This window comes from Mastigoproctus giganteus, chromosome 6 (genome assembly GCF_048544385.1).
Source record: "Mastigoproctus giganteus isolate SK-2022 chromosome 6, ASM4854438v1, whole genome shotgun sequence".
Classification (NCBI taxonomy): domain Eukaryota; kingdom Metazoa; phylum Arthropoda; class Arachnida; order Uropygi; family Thelyphonidae; genus Mastigoproctus; species Mastigoproctus giganteus.
Window position 1 is genome coordinate 167747776 of NC_143580.1, and position 21962 is coordinate 167769737.

The window sequence follows — 21962 nt, forward strand, 5'->3', positions numbered from 1 at the left end:
AAACAGTTTAAAAGGAATATGATTACTTTAGTGAACTAGTTTTCAATTATCAGAAAAATATTTCATAGCAACCATGAAAGTGTCACAAATGACTCATTCATAAGAAACTCCCCTAAAATCAAAAAAAGACAGCCAAGTCATGTAAACTTTATTGCATACGCATGCCTTACAGAATCTACCCCTGTAAGAATACCTCTTTGTGTCAACAAATGACAAAACCAAATAAGCATAAGGAACACAATGCCAATTTGTACAAACAAATGGAATGGGAAAAACAGACATGAATGCATTATCATAAGGGATTTTAATTTTTCAGAAACAAACCAGGACTTAGTTATGATGACATTCCCAAGAATAAGTTATAACCTTAAAAAGGCAAGCTGGCAGATTTTCACAGAACATACAGCAGCTGAGCGGCAAAAACAAGAAAATGTTTGTTGTTCAATTAGCTGATTGCTTCTTGTGTGTGTGCAACGCGCGTTTAGCGTGTGTGCATGCATGTGTTTAGTGTGTGAGTTTAGTGGTGCATAAGCTGCTTGTTTGTTATTTGGTTTTTAGGAGCATTAGCAACTAAGGCCATATTGCTCCGGGGGGAGATATACAGTGGTCATTCCCTGACCTTTCCATATTTGGTGGTCACGGGCTCGAACCCCGGTCTAATCAAGAAGCGCGTGCTACACACTGCTGCTCCTGCCCACCTGCACTGGCTATAGTGCTCCTGATTGTTTCTTGTGTCAAGATGACAGATGCCACATGGGAAAATACTAGTATTCTTGAATTTATTTTTAGCATTGCATTAGCAGAGGCATATGATGCAAGAAAGCAAGCTTATGCAGCATCAGCCAAAAAACCCCCTCCATTCGTTCCAAATGCCTGTCCAGCTCAGCCTTATATTTATTTAGGCTATCAACTTCCACAACAAAAGATGGAAAACTGTTCCACCAATCAACTACCCGCTGGCTAAAAGCAAATTTCTGCACTCTATTCTACAACTGTCTTTCCTCAATTTGAATCTGTGCCCCCTCAGGTTCTTAATCTGAGCAAGAGGAAGAATCCCATCAGCATTCAGCTTGCTCAACCCATTTAAGGCTTTATACACCTCAATCAGATCACCTTGCAGAAGCCTACTCTCCGAGCACTGCAATTTGAAGAACTTAAGCCTTTCTCGGTAAGATCACCCCTTTATTCCTCTCACCAATCCTGTTGCCCTTCTTTCTACTCGTTCTAGCAATTCTACAACCTTCCTAAAATGAGACCTCCAGACCTGTATACAGTACTCTAGGTGTGGCCTAACCATTGCCTTGTATAATGGGATAATCAACTCCCAGTCCCTGCTAGCAAAATTCCTATATATCATTGACAAGACTCCATGACCTGCCCTGGCAGTCCCTCTGCACTGCTCAGTGAACTTCATATTTGACTGCACAATTACCACCCAGGTCTTTTTCACTTTCCACTTCCCTGAGTGTAGTACCACACAGTTGATGCGTTTCTTTTCGGTTATTGCTACCCATATGCAGTACTTTGCATTTGTCAATGTTAATCTTCAGTTGCCACTTTTCAGCCCATTTGCCCAACTTATCTAGATCCAGTTGGAGTAGCATACTGTCTTTACTGTCATTAACAACCCTGCCAACCTTTGTATCATCTGCAAACTTGGACGTTAATCCTGATATACCTTCATCAATATCATTGATGAATACACAAAACATCAATGGGACCAACACCAAACCCTGGGGAACTCCACTAATAACATTTGTCCACAAAGAGCAGTGTCCATTGGTTACCACTCTCTGTTGTCTTCCACTCAACCATCCCTTTATCCATTGTAGCAACTTACCCTTAATGCCATACCTCTCCAATTTGTACGGCAATCTTCCATGTGCAAGGATTCAACTGATAACTGATTACACTCCAGCACAAAGAAAAACATTAGCATGTGCGATTATTAAAGAAAAATTAATTATTAGACTGTCTAGATATGTTATAAATGCATAAGTTGTTGTTAGTTGTTATAACCAAAATATGATTCTTTAACTTTGATTAAATGATACACTGATGTGAAATAATATTTGACTGAATATTACCATAAGTGGAAGCTTAATAGAAATGCATCAGGCCTAATTTTTTGATATTATTAGGGCCTCTTGTCAAACCAAAATTTTAAAATATGCTGCTCGATAAAATTAACAGAACAATATTTTATTGTCAATAGTGTCACCATAAGTGAATATTTGATATAATAGGTATGCTGGCATGGAAATTCCGAGTATCCAATAGAAATCTATCTACCATTGCACAGAGCTGCACATTATGCAAATTATTTATGCCTATTAAAACATGGGTTGCGACCACATAACTTCATTCCAGCTTGTTGGCCTGCTCAGTGGGATAGCCACATCTCCAGTACTCAGGAAGGCAAGAGTCATTGTCATTTAAATGATTCTTTGAGATGGTGGACTGCTAGACAACTTGAAGCCAGGCAGTTGCATGTTCAGGTGGCACGTTGGCTTAATGTGTCACACTGCTGTCTTGGTACTACAAAAGCCATTTCAGGAGACATGAACCATTACAAGAAGAGCTGCCTAAGGCCTGAAGGTTACATCAACCAGAAAAGACCACTATCTGGCTCTAATAGCAAGATGGAACCTTACAATGTCCTGACATCAACTGTCTCTTGAGGTTGCTGCAGCCACAGGTGAAAAAGTTTCTAACTGGACTGTTAAGAATGCTCAATTCAAGTGGGCTCTATGCAAGGAAGCCCTTTGTATCCCATTAATAACAAACCACCACAGAGCTCATCAAAACTTCTGCCATGAAAATGTTGTATCTTGTATCTACTTCTGTAATGTGACCTTTTTGATAATTTTTATACAATCCCTATAATGTCTCTTATACCTGTCCAAAGTTTCTTGCTGTCTCCTCAATTCATCATTATTCTATGGTACATCACCATACCAAATTTTGTCCCTCTTCATTGCAAGCTGAACAAGTTATAACACGTTATCTACATATTCTGTTAATTTTGTCAAGCAGTGTATTTATAAGTATTTTGCCACATTTTATGGTATCACACATGGCATGCATAATCTGTATGCTAATTATTTTGGTATAGTTGTCTTATGATTGCTTGTGAAGTTTGGCCAAATGTCATCACTTATTATTATTATTTATTTGGTTTTTAGGAGCATTAGCAACTAAGGCCATACTGCTCCGGGATATGCGGTGGTCATTCCCTGACCTTTCCGCATTCTCCGTATTTGGTAGTGATGGGCTCGAACCCCGGTCTAATCAAGAAGCGTGTGTTACGCACTGCTGCTCCTTCCCACCTGGCTATGGAGGCACCTGTCATCACTTGAAATGTATTCTCCAAAAGGAAAATTATCCAGATAAATTGTAAAAATGAAATCTTTACTTTTAACATCTGGGGAGAAGCTACCATGAAAGACTGTTCCATCCCATTGCTGAGAACAGGTAAACTGAAGTTGACAACAGTCACAGAGAGCAGATGTGGCACTGAGCTCAGCAATAGATTAAAGATTAAATTAAGTTTAGTAGACAAATAACTTGCTTTTCTTTTTTTACTGGAATGTTAAATGTTTAATTTTGTGAGGTTATTTCCTGTAATATTTTCAATTTAATTATTACCTTTTCTAAATATATTACTGCTAACTTGTATTCTTTTTGATATCTTCTAATCTTAAATTTTCAAGTTATAGTAGATAGAGTCTTGGTGCATAACTATTGTAATATTTTAAAGATTCAAATTATGAAAGGTTAATTCTGTAATAACTTGTTAGATTAATTCTTAATAATGGTTATTACAAGAGCTGCACTGAATACTTGCTACTCATATGGGTGATTCCCATATGAGTAGCAAGTTCATTGCTTTTGATGGCATGCAGCATTTATTCGAAGGTTAATCTAGCGGGTAACCATTTCTCAACTGATAATTCTTTTCTTTGTTCCTGAGCAAGGAATGCCTCAATCTCAAATTAAAACTTGGTGTGTTACTAGAAGTCACTGAAGAAATGGGTACTTGCCCTAGAGCGGAAACTTGTCAGAAACTGAAGTATCTAGTGACCTACAAGTCTAAAGCACCCCCCCCCCCCCGCTTCAATTTGGACTAGTCAAATGTCAGAGCAGAATAATCAAGTGCGTACTGATTGGATTCAACAAGATTTGCTTTTATTGGAAGAGTCCATTGTCAGGAAAACTAGTACCAGGATGTATTAGAACCAGGGTATGTCTGCTGCAAGCAACAACTGATGATATACAGTAACAGTCATATAGTACAAAGAACCAGAAGGCTTTTGCTGCACTGTACCAAAAAAAAAAAAAAAAAAAAAAATGAGAGATAAGAAAATGCAAATTACAAATTATTTGCTTCCCTCCTCACACAGGCAGCTATCCAGTTGACCTTTGAATTTATTAAAACTATCAGCCTCAACTTGCTGTGAAGGTAACCTGTTCCAGCAATCGATTACGCTATCAACTTCCACAACAAGGGATGGAAGTCTGTTCCACCAACCAACTACCCGCTGGCTAAAGGCAAATTTCCATACATCTATCCTACATCTGTCTTTCCTCAATTTGAATTTATGCCCTCTCAGGTGATTATTCTGAGCAAGAGGCAGAATCCCATTAGCATTGAGCATGCTCAAACCATTCAAGGCTTTACACACCTCTATCAGATCACCTCGCTGGTGCCTAGTCTCCAGACGCTGTAATTTGCAAAACGTGAGCCTTTCTTCGTAAGAGCAACCCTTTGTTCCATTCACTAATCTTGTTGCCCTTCTCTGTACTCGTTCCAGCAGCTCTACAACCTTCTTGAAATGAGGACTCCAGACCTGTATACAGTACTCAAGATGTGGCCTGACCATTGCCTTATACAAGGGAATAATCGCCTCCTTATCCCTGCTAGAAAAATTCCTGTATATTATTGATAAGACACCATGAGCCCGTCTGCAATGCTCAGAGAACTTCATATCTGCCTGCACAATTACCCCCAGGTCCTTTTCATTCTCTACCACTGTCAGTGTAGTACCACAGAGTTGATACATTGCCCTGGGGTTGCTGTTTCCCATATGTAGTACTTTACATTTGTCAATGTTAAAGTACATTTGCCACCTCTCAGCCCATCTGCTCAACCTTTCCAGATCCTGTTGCAGCAGCATAGCATCAGTAGTAGTGTCCTTAACAACCCTGACAACCTTTGTATCATCTGCAAACTTGGACATTAAGCTTGATATACCATCATCAATATTATTTATAAATACAGAAAACAATAATGGACCCAACACTGAACCCTGTGGAACTCCACTAATAACATTAGTCCACGATGAGCAGTGTCCATTGATTACCACTTTCTGTCTTCTCCCCTCAACCACCCCTTTATCCATAGCAGCAATTTGCTTCCAATGCCAGACTGCTCCAATTTGCACAGCAGTCTTCCATGTGCAACAGTATCAAAAGCCTTTCAAAGATCCAAGTATATAATATCAAAGTTATTCCCTGCATCCAGTTCTTTTGTGACTGCATCATAGTATCCAATGAAATTGGTCAGGCAAGACTTCCCCTTAGCAAAACCATGCTGTGTCTGAGCTATAACTGAAGTCTTGTCTAGATGATACTGCAGTGCTTCTATTTCCCTGTACAGTTTCTTATTATACTCATCAGAGTCATTAGGCCTATAGCACACTCCTACTCTGAATTTTGATCTCCCAATTCTTATGTCACACCAAACTGACTCGACACTGCACTGTCCAGCGATGTCGACTGGCTTCACTTCCTTGGATTTTATATGTTTCTTAACTAATAGCATAACCCCTCCTCCCTTCCTATCCTGTCTATTCTTTCTGTAGACGTTGTACTCCCCAAATTCCAGTTCTGCATTCCTTATATCTGTGTGACACCACATCTCTGATATCCCAACAATATCTGCCTTTGATGCTTTGAGCAATATTCATCAGATTTATTTACCAAACTCCTAGCATGTTGTACACACGCAAGTATACATGCATTTGTTCTTTTTCTTAGCTACCCTAACACAACCCATGTGTTTACTTGTACCGCAATGGCTCCCAGCAATCTCTGAAATATCCTGCATCTTGTTTTCCAGGCTTCTGCTCATTCCAATAGAAGCAGTGCAAGAATCACTTTCACCTCTGCCAGTGGCTACTGTTAATCTATTAGTCCTTGTTATATACTTGGTTGCCAAGCACTGCAGCTCATATAATCAGTCTTTCCTCATATGGTTGCCCCTTTGCGAATCTCACTATGTGTGTTGCCCACCTTTGGATCCTATCAAGAAGCTCAATGTCTTTTTTGAGATGAGGTCTCCATACTTGAACACAGTAACCAAATGTGGTCTTACAATTGCTTTAAAGAGTGGGATGATGACATCCCTATCTCTACAGGATAACACTCAATAAATCATTGATAGCACACCATGGGCTTTCCTTGCTGACTCTTTACACTGCTCTCAGAAAACTTCATATCTTCCAGTATTATAACACCCAAATCCCTTTCTTCCTGTACTGTTTTTATTTTAACCTACCAAATGTATAATTTAGCATTAGCAGAGGCATACAATGCAAGAAAGCAAGCTTATACAGCTTCCGCCAAAAAAAAAAAAAGAACAAACTCTTCCTGTTTCACCCATCCATTCACTCCAAAAGTTTGTCTAGTTCAGCCTTGAATTTATTTAAGCTGTCAACTTCCACAATGGCAGATGAAAGTTTGTTCCAGCAATAAACCACCTGCTGGCTAAAGGCGAATTTCTGCACATCTATTCTACAGCTGTTTTTCCTCAATTTGAATTAATGTTCCCTCAGGTGAGTAATCTGATCAAAAGGAAGAATCCCATTAGTGATTAGGCTTGCTCAAACCATTCAAGGCCTTACACACCTCAATGAGATCACCTCACAGGTGTCTAGTCTCCAAAAGCTGCTATTTGCAGAACTTAAGTCTTTCTTGGTAACACCAACCCTTTGTTCCACTCACCAATCTCATTGCCCTTCTCTATACTCGTTCCAGCAGCTCTTCATAAAAGGTGTAGACCTGTATGCAGTACTCAAGGTGTGGCCTGACCATTGCCTTATACAAGGGGACAATCACCCCCTTATCCCTGCTAGCAAAATTACTGTATATCATTGACAAGACACCATGAGCTACTCTTGCAGTCTGTCTGCACTGCTCAGAAAACTTCATATCTCAATTTGTAGCCTTACATAAAATAATATTGGGTTTAGGCTTTAATTAAGGTTGAGCAGAATCTTTAATGGCACTCAATTCAGCCCTGGAGAGATTGTGCAAAGCAGAAGGGGTAGAATTTTTCCTCATTGAATTTTTCTCGTCTCAGCAGCCAAAATGTGCTACCTGCAAGGTAGCACGGCTGACTGACTATGCACATTGTATTAGGGATGATAAATCCCCCTGTTATAAAAAAAAATGGTAAAACTTATAAAAAAGGGGCCAGATTGAAAACATAAATGTGACTAGGGCTCTAAATCTCGTCCAGTTGAATGCTCAAAGAGCAAGAGCTGTTGTAGATTTGATCAAACTCAAATTAGAAGAAAATAATATAGATATCTTGTTACTCCAGGAGCCCTACACACATATGGGTAGGGTTCAAGGATACCCAAGAGGCTATAAAATAATAGAATACACTTCAGGTGTCCCTTCTACAGCAACAGTAGTTAAAAATACTGACCTTACAGTCACAAAAGTGGGTCACCTCTGCTCCCCAGTAGTAGTGCGTGCCCAAATCACCAGTGCTGTAGGAGAGTTTTACAATATTTCACTATATTCCAGACCAGGTGAGGATATACACCAATCAGCCAAAACATTATGACCACCTACCTAATATGACGTTGATCCTCCTCGCGTGCCCATTGTAGGCGCTGTCGCCGGTGAACCGTGGTTAGCAAGGGTACTCGGGTGGCCAGCAGCTACGCAGCCCCATTTTCAGTAGATTGGATAATTGAATCCAATATGTTATTGATGGATCTGTCCCATGATGTTGTTATGTTACCTCAAGGGGTTATTGTTGCTGTCATTACCTCCCCTCTTGGGAGTTTGTTGGCTGTGATTTTATAGACTACACCCCAGTGATTGGTGTTTCCGGTTGTGGAAACTAGTTGTTCCTATGATGTTTGCTTGCATTTCCTGATAGTAGCCATGTATATATTTCTGGTCTCTCTGTATTGCTGGTGGAGGGCCTGCACCTCTGCAGCTGGCCAGGACCGTTGTGCTCGTTGGAAGGCTCTTCTTCAGAAGTTGACCTCCTGCCAGAGGCGGTGGAGTTCTGGGCACTACCATAGGACAGCACCAGGAATGGATTTCTTCCTAGGAATGGCGCAGTTGCTAGCTTCTATAATTATATTTGTGACTTTTCTCTGGTAGGCATAAGGATCAGTCGGATGGTAATTATTAACTTGCAGCTGCTGGGCTAAGGAGTACAGCTTCTCCACAAAAATGTCCCATTTTGGAATCTCAACTCCAAGATTCACCAGGGGTGAATCTTGGAATTGAGATTCCAAATAATAAAAAGTAATCTTGTTATCTGGTATGTTATGGCCCTGTAGTCTGAGGTGGTCCAGGAATCCTGGACAGCCCAACCCACGATGAAGTTTGATATATTTCTCGTAGCCAATGTGACATCAATTGTGGATTCCCACAGGGTATTACAAAGGTGGGAAGGTTGTTCGGCCTGTTTAGAATGGTAAGCTGGGAATTTGCCAGAAGATCTTCAAGTTTTTGGCTGTTCCTACAGCCATGCCTGTCGGTAGTAGTGCTGAACCAGACAGGCGACCTGCAGTTGGCATCAGCACCGATGATGATCTTCTCATTTGGGAGAGTTGTGAGGACGATCTCCAGATACCTCGTGTATGGAAGTATATCCACCCCCAGCCTGCAGTATAATGAGACTATATAAAAATTTCCCAGGGAGCTGATGATGTGGGTACATGCCGGCCAGGCTGTGCATAAATGGGGGATTTTGGTGACAGTAATGTCAGAGTTCCTAGTTGCTATTGCAGCTCAGGGGGCCTCTTCATCAACTTGAGTAATTTTATAGGTGAGGTGGGGTACCCCCTGACCTGATTTGCATAGGTGTACGGTTCCTGTAAGATCAGAATATCAAAGTTATCTTCATCTGCTTTTATTCTTAGCTGTTCAGCTACTGCTTTTGCCCATTGTGCATTCATTTGGAGTATCTTCAGGATGCAGGTGTTGTATGGTTTAAGACGTTGGACCATAATCCGTCTTTGATTGGTGTAAACTCTTCTGCCTTTAAATATGTCGGACATTTGTTGTCACAGATAGAGTGTTTGTGAGGCATCTTCTGTCCCTTGCAATTTGTACAGATGGGCAGTTTTTCTTTATTGGGGCATGTATTATACTCGTGGCCCTTTCCAGCACAATGGCCACAAATAGCAATAGCCTGGGTGCAGGTGTGGGTGGTGTGCCCAAATCTGCAGCATTTAAAGCAGTTGGGTAGAGCCACGTGCTCCCTGAAGCAGTGGCTGCCCCAGTTTATGAAAACTCTGTCTTGGTGAATGACTGTTTGCCAAGCAATAGGGGCAATTTCAAAAATCCAGTTTACACTGTTTCCATTCCTGGACTTTGTATGGTACTTTTTGGTGATAATTTCCTCCAGGTTGACGTCTGGGAGTATTCTCTGGATATTTCTTCCGTATAGCTCGTCCTGCAACTGAGTTGGGGTGAGATCTTTGTCAATGTCAAAGACAATAATGGAGGGTCCTCTTCTAATTGATTTGATCCTATTATTCTGGAAGTCTGTGGTCAATTCTGGTACACTGATTTTTGTAGATTCTGTGTGTGTGGGCCTGAGAACAACCAAGTGTGGTTCCTTTATGAGAGTCTTCTTTCTTGTTACTGGTGCCCTATTTATGTTGCATGAACTGGGTTTTAAATTCCTCAGCCCATCAGCATAAGTGCTGTTGCTTTTTAGATTTCCGCTCTACTTGATAGGCCTCTAACTTGGCCTGAACCTTCTCATTTTCAATGTGGGAATTTAGTAAAACGAGCTCCATCTTACCCCAGATTTGAATTATTTCTCCTCTGAGAGTAGTGGTGATTTTGATTATCCAATTTGGCCATTAATGTTTCTATCTCTGACCTGAGGGCGTAAACTTGATCCATAATGGATCCGTCTGAGAGGGTGGACATATCGAAGATGATTCCAGGTAAATTGGCCTCTATTGGTTGGGTTGTCTCCGGTGGTGGTTCATTGTAGCCCTTAGTACCATTCTTAAGGACACTGGGATATGAAGCATCTGTATCAATGTGTGCTTGAAAGGTAGGTTTGCAGGGCTGGTCAGTCTCTTCTACTTGTTGGATAGAGTCATTCTCATGCTGTTCCAATATTTCTTCCTTGGATGGAGATATTTGAAAAACAGGCCTGCTTTGTTTTTGTGATGGTGAGACATATGGCTCTCTGGGTGGAGTCTAGGATCCTTTTGTTCACTACTGTGGTCACCTTAGCGAACCAGATACCCGAGGAATAGGAGATGGCCGGGATGAAAGTGGCTTTGTAGAAAAGTGACAGTGCACTTCTTAAGACCCCAGTCCCTCCAGGAGACACTGGCTATTAAAGCAGTATAATTCCCAATCTTCTTTCGAATTTACTGTAAGTGCAGTTAAAAGAAGAATTTGGAGTCGAGGACCACTCCCAAATACTTGAGTTACCTGGAGTGTTTGATTATAATATTTTCTATTTTAATTTGAGTTGGTCTAGTAAAGCTCAGGGTCCCTTTGAGAAAGATGGAGTTGGTCTTAGTCAAGGAGATCCTCAGATGGAGTGTCACCCAGTCCTTCAGAATTCGGAGGAAACAGTCAGCCAGGGTCTCCAGCTGCGCCCTAGAGTTAGCAGCAACTGTGAGAGCAAGGTCATCGGTGAAAGCCTGCAAACAGGCCCCCCCCCCCAGGTCAATAGCCAGAAGTCATCCATCAAGAGATTCCACAGTAGTGGACCCACAACCGAACCTTGGGGGCAGCCCCAAAAGACCTGCCATGTGATGCTTTGATATGATGCATTGAAGGTTATTTTTCTGTTTAACAAATAGCTTCTGATGGTATGGTAGAGGCTGTTGGGCAGGTTTGCCTTCTGGAGTCAGCATAGGATGCTCAGCCACCATAAGGAGTTGAATGCCCTGGCAAAGTTGACAGCAATCACAAAGAAGTACGTCTTGTCTGAGGCTTCCGCCTGAGAAATTAATTTTGTAGGGCATCAACTGTGGAGCACTCCATTCTGAACCCATACTGATTTGGTGAAGCTATGTTTGCAATGTCATAATGCTTCTGTATTCTTCCATGGAGCAGACGTTTGTATAATTTACTTAGGACAGAGAGAAGAGCAATTGATCTATATGAATTTGGCAGCTCTGGTGGTTTAGTGGAATTTTTGATAATCAGTTTGATATTGGCAGTTTACCATTTGGCAAGGAAGATTCCTTCTTTTAGGCAGCAGTTATAGAGGCAAAGAAGCAGTTGTGGGGCAAAGGCAAACTCCACAATCTTTTTGACTATTTCCGGCTGTAAAAGGTCAGGATCTGGGCACTTCTTGCCTTTAACGTGGGCAGGCACAGCATTGAGTTCTTCAATTGTAAATGGTGACTCTTGTTGTTGGGTTTGGTAAGATTCATTATCCTGACAAATCTGTAGTTGTTCTGATGAGTTTGCCAATGCAGGTGGTGGAAAGGTCACAATCCAGAATGTTGTTTATTGACTGCTTCCAGGAAGTGGTCACGGTACCTTGTAGAGTTTTGGTAGCAGTTGTCACCCCCCCCCCCAAGTTTATTGGTGGTGGTGATCTTGTATACTACCCCCCCCCCCCGAGGTCAGCATTACCAGTAGTTGCAACTAGGTATTCCCATGACCTTGCTTGCTTGACCTAATTAGGGCAACGTATTCATTCCTGACCATTCTGTCGCTGTCACAGTGCTCTGCCTTTTTGTGCAAGCCAAGATCTTTGCACCCTCTGAAAAGCTTTTCGGGCAGCTTGGACCATCCGTCACTGTCCTTGCAGTTCCTGAGTCCCCCAGAGCACCGCTCCTGGGGACTGGTCATCTTCTCATTACTATGTCGCAGGCAGTCGTGATCAGTTGACCTGGATGTTCAGTGGCTTCAGAGTCTGTTTGCTGTTGATTTGCAAGGGTGGTCAGCATCTCTCACAAAATGTCCCAGTTAGCTTTGTTCAGGGTGTATTGATGCAGTATCTGTTTTGCTATAGGCTGCCTTGTGATGGATCTGGTGAGTTGGAAGGTAACTGTCTGGTGGTCAGAGGTGGTCCAAGCATCCGGGACGCTCCACCCAATGACGTTTCCTGCAGTGTTTCTTGAAGCGAAAGTAGAGTCTACTGTTGCCTCCCAAAGCGTATTACAGAATGTTGGGAGGTCGTTGGCTGATTGAGTACTGACAGAGGTGAGTTTGCTAAAAACTCTGCAAAGCGCTGACCATTCCTAGTTCCCTCCATCTGGGGTGCGGCTGTGCCAAGCTGGCAATTTGCAGTTTACATCCGCACCTGATTATCTTCTCATTGGGTATGGTGTTCAGAACTGTGGTGAGCACTTCCTCCAGTGTGTACAGTATTTTTTTTTTTTTTTTTTTTTTTTGCTCTGTTGTTAGGGCAGTAAGAGCTGTAGTACAGGTTTTCAAGGTCAGCCATGGTACGTGTGCAGTTGTGGCCCATCTACTCATGGTGTAGTGGGCACTGACCTGAAACAACTAAACAATACAACAAACACTACACAAACATAACATTACACACATTTCTGGCCTTTTAAAGAGATCTGTATTTCTCACAGTGTACCAAGGCAGAGTTTAATCGGATGTCATCCTACATAAGATACTATAATATGTCTACATGTCATGCCACCCTGCTCATTCTCCTGCCCCATCTATGGCCTTTCATCAATGACTTACAATAGCATATTAATAGAGATCATGGGGAAGGTTCCTTCCAATGTAAAAAGTTCACCTTCCACACATGTTATGGCCACATTTCATGGCAAATTTTTGCAACTCACTCCACTTGTCAGTAGCAGCAAAGTAATGTGTACATTTTTTACCACTGGCATAAGAGGCAGCTTGCAACTTCTGAAGGAGTAATATGTAGCATATTACTCCTTCAGGCCATTTATAAAATTTCTAAACTGGTGCATGAATTTAATTATTTTCAACTGGATCTGTTTACATGCAAAAAAGTCAGCTCTACTTTACGTAACTGATACTGCATAGTCAGGTGATGAATTTTGACTAACGACCCAAGAAGATGCCCAGCTATTACAAAAATAATAATAGCTATGTAAAATAAACAAAATTAAAAGGAGAGTGAAAACAAAAAAGAAAAATTTATGGGATAATCCATGTATTTTTATTCCTTGATGAATGGTAAAATTTTTTAAAAAATTCTTTTCTGCTAATATCTAGAATATGAGAGTGACAAATAATATACCCATTAAATATAGTGTAACATCTCGTTATAACAAGTTTCAAATATAATGCCAGCGTGATTGTGTCAGGAAAGGAATATAAAAAATAATGCAGTTTATAGTAAATACGCAAATTTTGCAATCAAAACTGACAACCCAGCAAACTCCATACCTCACAGAACAAAACCAGTTAATGCAGTGATTTCTAAATGCAGACCACTGTGCTATTGTATTCCCTTGTATGTGGTACATTCTGCCGATTAGCAATTAAATTTTTATAAAAAAATAGCAAGACTTATCATAGACTTTTCCTCTGAGAGGGGAAACAAGAATGAGCTATCTAATGCAATATATTTAGTTATAAATTTTTGTAAACAGTATGCGACATAATTTTTAAGTATTTTCAAGGCTATGAAATCACGCACAGAGAACAGCAAAAATCTTTAAAGGCATGACGCAAAGGGTGCCTCGGAATTCGCAGAACGAAGGGATAATTATTATACAAAAACAAAGCATTTTTTCAGTAATGTAATTGGAACATGTATTTCTTTCTTTTAAAGTTAAAACTTTATGCTGCAATTTTTTTAAGGTAATTAAAACTTAATTAAACAGAAGAAATTTATATGTCATACAGTTTGTATATACTGAAAGAAGCTTATGATAATTAAGTCTTTTTGAAAAGAACTACAATACTGAATGTTGATACATTTTATTCTATAATTAATTGTTACTTTGCAGTATCAAATGGAGATTAAAAATGTAGATAGGTTTCACCTGTGTTTATATTTAAACAAAAGTAACTCACTACAGCACGGTTAAATAAGAATATCACTCTTCAAAAAAGAGTCCGGTATATCTTCTGGTCACTGCTATCTCCAGCCAAAAAACATAAATGAGCATTGGAGAACAAGTGCTTCTATCGCAGAACAATTGCCATAGACATCTATGATGTCACACAGAAATGAATTCCTCCCCCCACCATCATAGAAAAACTATGTCAACACATGCAAACAGTTATTTCACTTTAAATGGCTGAAGATGAAACTTAGGGCAAATAAACTGTTTTACAGTGTGAACCTCTGTTATTTGCAGTTGATGAGCTACTGTGTAATACAAGGATGGCATGCATGATATAGCAAAAGCTGACTGTGCCACAAAATACAGATAATAATAAAATTTATCTTTTGTTTAATGAAAATAAATAAAAATTATCTTTTGCATTTTGTAGTGAAAACAAGAGATAAATACAAATGTATCTGTTCCATAGCAGAGAGTTTACACACATTTGCCAGCAAAAAAAAAAAAAAAATTGATACGTGCTCATTGCTTCAACTTAGATTGTTTGTTTGTTTAGGGATTTATTCACATTGGCAACTATGGCCATAGTGTGCCACTTCAACTTAGAAGTCTTATGGAGAGGGAGAGGGAGAGAAAGAGAACACATGCAAACAGATATTCACTTTAAATGGCTGAAGATGAAACTTAGGGCAAATAAACTGTTTTACAGTGTGAACCTCTGTTATTTGCAGTTGATGAGCTACTGTGTAATACAAGGATGGCATACATGATACAGCAAAAGCTGACTGTGCCACAAAATATGGATAATAATAAAATTTATCTTTTGTTTAATGAAAATAAAAAAAAAAATTATCTTTTGCATTTTGTAGTTTACACACATTTGCCAGCAAAAAAAAAAAAAAAAAAAAAAAAATCTGATATGTGCTCATTGCTTCAACTTAGATTGTTTGTTTAGGGATTTATTCACATTGGCAACTACAGCCATAGGTGCCACTTCAACTTAGAAGTCTTATGGAGAGGGAGAGGAAGAGAATCTTGAACCATGAAAATTAATGTGTGCACATGTACACAAGGTGAAATGAAATTTCTCACAATAAAAATGCTTAAGTCATTGCATATCCATATTAAAATTTAGAAAAAGCTAAGCAAATTTTATTTCAGGCTATAATGTATTAAAAGATTAAAAGGTATTAGAAGATATAAAAAATTAAATCATCATCATCATTATCTTCTTCAGTCATTATTGATTCACTGCAGGCTGAAGGACTACCCAACATGTTTCCAGTAACTGCAGTCTTGTGCTTTCTGTTGCCACCGTACATGTAAATTTCACAACTTCATTGATCCACCCCATCTTTGGTCTTTTTTTTTTTTTTTTTTTTTTTGGGCATTTAGAGTCAGTAGCCATTCCAAATTTCATTTGATCCATCTATCATCAGTTCTTGATATGTAACCTGTTTAAAATGCATTTCCATTTTAAACACTTTGTTCTTTCGATGATATCAGAGACCTTGGTTTGTTGTCAAATCCATTCACATTTTTCAGTCTCTTCTGGTTATCTTCAAAATTCAGCACCCCATACTTCTCTGTGTGACCTTCAGTCTTTGTAAAGCTTTGTCATTCAATGTCTGTGTTTCACAACCATATGTTCGGACAGGGAAATTACGATCAAAACTTTTTGTTTGAGAGAGAGTGGCAAGTTTGTCCTGATCCAAATGCTTGCCATCCCAATTTTATGCATTGTTCAATTTCCATCTGTTGAAATTTTTCGTCCAAGGTAAACATGCTTTCCCACTTTTCTAGTTCTTGTCCTCCATCGGCCATGATTTTCTTTGATCTGGAAAATTTGTTGAACATAACCTGTGTTTTCTTGTATTCATCAGCAAATCCAACTTCTTGCTTTTGTTCCGCAGTTCAATGTTTTGCTGCAATTCTTCTGGATCACTGGCAAAGAGAATGACATCATCTGCAAATTGTAAGTGATTCAGGTAACCTCCATTTATTTTGAGTCCTTTACTATCAACAATTTAGCTTGCAAAAAATTTCTCCTAAACAAGCAGAAAAATAGTTTTAGGGAGATTGTGTCTCCTTGTCAGATGCCTTTTTCTATGTTGATCTGAACTGTATCATTGTTGACCATATTGATAGTTGTGTTTTCATATATTGATTGGAAAATATTAAAATAAGCTCTATCTACATTTTTGTTGTTTAGGGCATTAATTATTGCTTGTTTTATGACTGAGTCAAATGCTTTTTCATAGTCAATGAAGGCAGTATATAATGGAAGGACGTATTCATTGTGCCACTCTATAACTTTCTGCACTGTTCGAATGTGATCCATTGTACTGAAGCCACTTGTGAAACCTGCTTGTTCTTTGGGTTGTGCTGCAGGAAGTATTGTGCTATTCTTCTACAAAGTATCATTGTGAAAACCTTGTAGACAACTAGCAATAGGTTTATTGGTAGGCAGTCTTTTAAATCTGTCTTGTCACATTTTTTGTGCAGTGGGTTGGCTTCTGCATTTTGACATGTTACAGCTACTTTCATCACTATGGCTACTTGTAAGAGCATAAGCTTGAATAATTTGAATGACTATTTAGCTTAACAGCGCTGCAAGAAATTATTTCAGTAATAAATTTTAAAAAATAAATAAAAATCTTAATATACGATAATTTATTTATTTATTTCGTATGATGTGATCAATACACAAAGGAACTAGTTTTTTCTTGCTTCCTTCGTGTATCGTGGCCAGGATATCCAACCAACTGATTGGTTCGGCACCATCATGATATCCAGCCCGAGGCGGGAATCGAACCCGCGACCTTTGGGTTGCCAGGCAGGCAGTTTACCTACCCGGCTAGCCCGGTCGGCAATATATGATAATTAGTTGATTTTGCAAGTGTTCTAATTTCTCTTGCTGCCTCTGGTCCCAAACTTTCTGGCTAAGGGGGATCCAGTACTGTAATTTGTCATTTTTTAAACAAAATAGCTTTATTTAGTACTTAAAGTTAAGAAAAGTTAAAACTTATTTAAAATAAATCCATATTTAATTTTTTATTATTATCAGTAGTGGCATAAGTTGCAAGAAAGAAAGGAAACTCGAAAATCATCCGCCAAAAAAAAAAAAAAAAAAAAACAAAGCTGCTTCCCACATTGCCTGCCCATCATCTCCAATAATTTATCTAGTTCTTCCTTGAATTTGTTCAAACATGTACTTCAACAACAGCAGATGAAAGTTTTGTTCCAATCAACCACTCGCTGGCCAAAGTCAAACTTCCCCACATCTATCCTGGAACCATCCTTACTCAATTCAATTTGAAATTATGTCCTGTCAGGTGTGTAGGCGCTGAGCAAGGCGCCTCCATAGCCAGGTGGACAGGAGCAGCAGTGCATAGCACACGCTTCTTGATCAGACCGGGGTTCGAGCCTGTGACCACCAAATATGGAGGATGCGGAAAGGTCAGGAAATGACCACCGCATATCCCCGGAGCAATATGGCCTTAGTTGCTAATGCTCCTAAAAACCAAACAACAACAATAACAGGCTGAGCAAAAGAAAGAATATCATCAACACTGATGGTATTCTTCAGTTTGCTCGATCCAATCAAAGCATTAAGCACCTCACAGGTGTCTAGTCTCCAGCTGCTACAATTTGCAGAACTAAAGCTATTCTTGGTAAGATCACCCTTTTGTTCCCTTCACTAATCTTGTTGCCCTTCTCTGCACCTGTTCGAGAAGATCTACGTCCTTCTTAAAATGAGGGATCCAGACCTGTATGCAGTATACTCAAGGTGTGGCTTAACCATTGTCTTCTACAATGGGATAATCACCTCCTTATCCCAGCTAGCAAAATTTCTGTATATCATTGACAAAACCTCATGAGCTGTCCTGGCAGCCTGTCTGCACTGCTCAGACAACTTCATATCTGATTGAAAAATTATGCCCAAGTCTTTTGCATTTTCCACTACCCTGAGTTGTTGTTGTTTTGGTTTTTAGGAGCATTAGCAACTAAGGCCATATTGCTCCGGGAATATGCGGTGGTCATTCCCTGACCTTTCCACATCCTCCGTATTTGGTGGTGATGGGCTCGAACCCCGGTCTAATCAAGAAGCGTGTGCTATGCACTGCTGCTCCTTCCCACCTAGCTACGGAGGCGACACACTACCCTGAGTGTAGCATCACACAGTTGGTATGCTGATCTGGATTATTGCTACCCATTTGCAGTACCTTGCATTTGTCAAGGTTTTAAACTTCAACTGCCATTTTGCGGCCATTTGCATAATTTTTTTAAGCAGAGTGGCATACCCTGATTACTATAATTAACCACCCTGCCAACCAGTGTATCAACAGCAAACTTAGACATTACACCTGATATACCTTCATCATTCTTAATAAATACAGAAAACATCAATTCCCAAGGTTCAGTCCCAACACTGAACCCTGGAATACTCCACTAATAATATTACTCCATGAACAGCAGTATCCATTAATAAACACTCTGTCTTCTATTCTCTTACTTTACTATCATTTTATTCAGGACAGTACCTTACTGCCACAGTGCACCAATTTGTACAGCAGTCTTATATGCAGCAGTATCAAAAGCGTTCCTGAAATCCAAGTATATGATATCAAAATTATTTTTTGCATCCGGTTCCTTTGTATCCAATCAGGATAAAAAGGAACCGGATTTTATCATTGTATCCAATCAGGTTGGTCAAACAAGACCACCCCTTAACAAATCCATGCTGTTTCTTCAGTATAACTGTATTCCTGTCTAGATGGTCCTGTATTACTTCTTTAACCAGAGACTCCATTCTTTTCCCTGGAATAGAAGTTATGCTAACAGGTCTGAAATTACTCATCACTTTTTGATTCTCCTTTGTGAATTTGGGATACATTTGCACATTTCCAGTTCATAGGGATCTCCTGTGAATGCAAAGATGTTCTTATAATTATGGCTAAGGGTTTGCTTACCTCTGCTGTTACTTCCCTTAATATAGTTGGATAGATCTTATCCACCCAAGGCGTTTTTTTATGTTAAGCTTTGACAATTTCTCTTTCACATCCCTCTCAGTTATCACAAAATCATTTAGCTCCTTGTTACGTTTTGATGAACTTCTGGTATCCACTCTCCTAAAGAATTCCTCATGTATAAATTTAGATGAAAAATAATTATTCAACTTGTTGGTAAACTGAGTAGGATCATCAATAGTTAAGCCACTGACATCAAGTGGATCAATGTGATTCAACCCCTTCTACTGTTAGTAGAATTAAATAATCTTTGCTGCTTTCCTCGCATTCTTTTCAACAGACTTCTTGTAATCTGCCTTAGCTTGCCTAATCTCCTTTGTGAGTAATTTTCAAAGAAATAGGTACAAACAGATGTTTTTTGGTATAACCCTCTACCACTTCTTCATTGCCTGTACCACAAAACATGTTTTTATATATATTTTTCTTCAAAAAAAAAAAAAAAAAAAAAAACGCTAATTATAACACAGGAAGTTCTAATTTTTTCTTAATTTTAAGACTGTAGATTATACCTCTATATGAATACAGAGGTATAATCTACAGTTTTTATGTCAATCTTTTCCATATCAAAATATGGAAAAGATTGACATAAAACTTCCTATATCTGTGTTAATCTAAACAATGAATGCATTGTTTGTCATTGAAACTGTCCCACCTAGAAAGAACAGATGTATTGTGACATATGTGAACCTAAAAAATTAGCTTGTCAGACTAATCGGTTCAGAATATCCAATAAAAACCCTGTTACTGCCCTGATGTAGGAATCTGGAGGTGCTTTAAAAACACATTAGCAGGCAAACAAAATAGTGGGCGAATGACCATCTAAGAGTGTGCAATCCATTTAACATGTATAAGGTGATAATATGCACAGCTAACAGAATTCAAAGGAAGGAGTCAGGTTCACTGGGTTTTCAGAAGCTGGCTGCTCAACACAGCTAATCACAGTTTCAGAGCTGTTGGCAACAAGAGGTACAGGAAAGGGGTCTCTCATACATGCATCAGAAAAACATCTAAATAAGAAGATGGATGGATCCACTAAATAGTGAGAGGAAACAGATCTATCACAATCTGTCACTGCAACACCATCTCTATCTGAACTGTGTCAGAGAACACAGAATTAACGATGACTGTGAGAAGTGGAGCTGCATAAAAGAATGATATTGTATCAGTGATGAATCATATTTCTTTTTGGGATTCAGTGACAGCCACAAGTACATCTGGAGATACACAGAATGTAGCTGATGGCTCAATCAGCTACAAAGCCATTCATCTCTAGCAATTAGTGATAGCATGTTGGTTTTAAGACCAGTACCTCCACCCTTTATGCTTAATCCCTAATGCCAATTGCCAGCAGGACAGTGTCTGCCCTTTACAGCTCCCACATCCCACCAGTGCCTATATGATGTGGACATGCTTTTCCTTGGCCTGCACATTCACCAGATCCATCACCCATCAAAAACATTTGGGTTATGATAGAACATTTACTGATCCCCATCTGTGAGTAGGGCAATAGTGTTAGGGGATTGAGAAGTTCAATGTTCACCAAGATGATATTCAAAACCTTTTAATTCCCTACTATGATATTTTGCCAATTTTATCACTGTTCACAAAGGATGTACTTCACATGGGCCTATATATGGTTATGGGCCTATATGAGAGCTTGAAGGACAGGGTGGATGCCCTCGAAGGATTACAAGTGAGGGCCCATCAAGCTCTCAGCTGCCCACACCAATGCCAGAGCTTGCACTTGGTCATCGCGCAACACAGAGGCAACCCCCAAGGCAGAATGCGCTGGTCCCAAAGGAACTAGTAGTTGTTGGTGACTCTACTGTCAGGGAAACGGGAAACATGCTTTGTAAAAAGGATAGGTGGAACAGGACCAGGGTATGTCTGCCAGGGGCAAAGGTTGATGACATTGTAGAGCGGATATCATCTTTTAAGGGCACAAAAGGTGATATAGTTGTACACGTTGGCACTAATGATATTAAGAGTAGGAGACGGGCGGAATTACTTAACAAGTACAGGTCACTGATGAAAAAAAGCCGTGAATTAGGGTTGAATTTGAAAGTGTCTGCAATTCTGCCCAGACACGATAGGAGGGAGTATATGATGAGAGCCCTGAAGATCAATTCGGCCCTGGAAAGATTGTGCAGGGCTCAAGGGGTAGAATTTTTTTCAGCCTAGTCTGTACTTGTTAACAGGAGAGACTGCATCTACAGGGATGGGATACAATTAAATAGAAAGGGTGCAAGAATGTTTGCTGATGCTATCGAGGCAGTGTTAGGTGGGTCGGAAAACTGCTAGATTGGGGGGATACAAGGACTAATAGATTAACAGTAGCCACTGGCAGAGGAGAAAGTGATTCTGGCACTGCTTCTATTGGAATGAGCAGCAGCCTGGAAAATAAGATGCAGGATATTACAGAGACTGCTGGGAATCATGGGGGTACAAGTAAACACATGGGTTGTGTTAGGGTGGCTAAGAGGAAGAGCTGGTGCATGTATACTTGCATGTACACCAATGCTAGGAGTTTAGTAAATAAATTTGATGAATTTGAGTTATTGCTCAAAACATCAAAGGCAAGTATTGTTGGGATTTCAGAGACATGGTGTCACACAGATATAAGGAATGCAGAACTGGAATTTGGGGACTACAATGTCTACAGAAAGGATAGACAGGA

The 21962-nt window shown here is 39.7% G+C and overlaps 1 protein-coding gene across 1 annotated transcript in view; it reads right to left on the reverse strand.

The window, feature by feature from the left end:
• The window catches only part of Fibp (acidic fibroblast growth factor intracellular-binding protein), a 156791-nt gene that overhangs the window by 61099 nt on the left and 73730 nt on the right, over window positions 1-21962 (reverse strand). The gene's annotated exons all lie outside the window — the stretch shown is intronic.